Source organism: Orycteropus afer, unplaced genomic scaffold, assembly GCF_000298275.1.
Source record: "Orycteropus afer afer isolate SDZICR_OR568_19922 unplaced genomic scaffold, OryAfe1.0 scaffold00695, whole genome shotgun sequence".
In the NCBI taxonomy this organism is placed as follows: Eukaryota; Metazoa; Chordata; class Mammalia; order Tubulidentata; family Orycteropodidae; genus Orycteropus; species Orycteropus afer.
Genome location: NW_006922282.1, coordinates 642,470 through 643,149, shown reverse-complemented (window position 1 = coordinate 643,149; position 680 = coordinate 642,470).

Below are 680 nucleotides of genomic sequence, written 5' to 3'. Positions count from 1 at the left end.
AAAAAAAAAAAAAAAAGAAAGAAATCAAATGATATATCACATTGCACAAGTCTGCTGCAATAGACCTCTTTATAATGTTAAAAAACAAAGATATCACTTTGAGGACAAAGTGGCATCTGACCCAAGGCACAGTATTTTCAACTGCTTCATTGCATATGAAAGCTGGTCAATGAATAACGATGGCCAAGGAAGACTTGATGCATTTGAATTATGGTGTTGTGAAGAATATTGAATATACCATGGAATGCTAGAAAAACAAGCTAAGATGTCTTCTGAGAAGCATAGCTGGGATGCTCCTTAGAAGATAAAATGGATAGAGATTGTCTCACTTACTTTGAACATGTTATGAGGAGGGACAAGCTTCTAGAAAAAGCATGCTTAATAAACTAGAATTCAGCATAACAGGGGAAGACTCTAAACAAGTTGGACTGACACAATGGCTGCAACAGTGACATCAAACATAGCAACCATTGTGAGGATGGCACAGAACTAGACAATGTTTTGTTCTGTTGTATACAGGCTTGCTATGCGTTGGATCATCTCAACAGCACCTAGCAAGAACTAAACTGCTTCAGGAACGTCTTTAAAAAAAAAATTGTGATTTGGGTGAAAATTTACAGAGCAAATTAATTTTCCATACAGCAGTTCATATACGTTTTGTTTCATGACATTAACTGCTA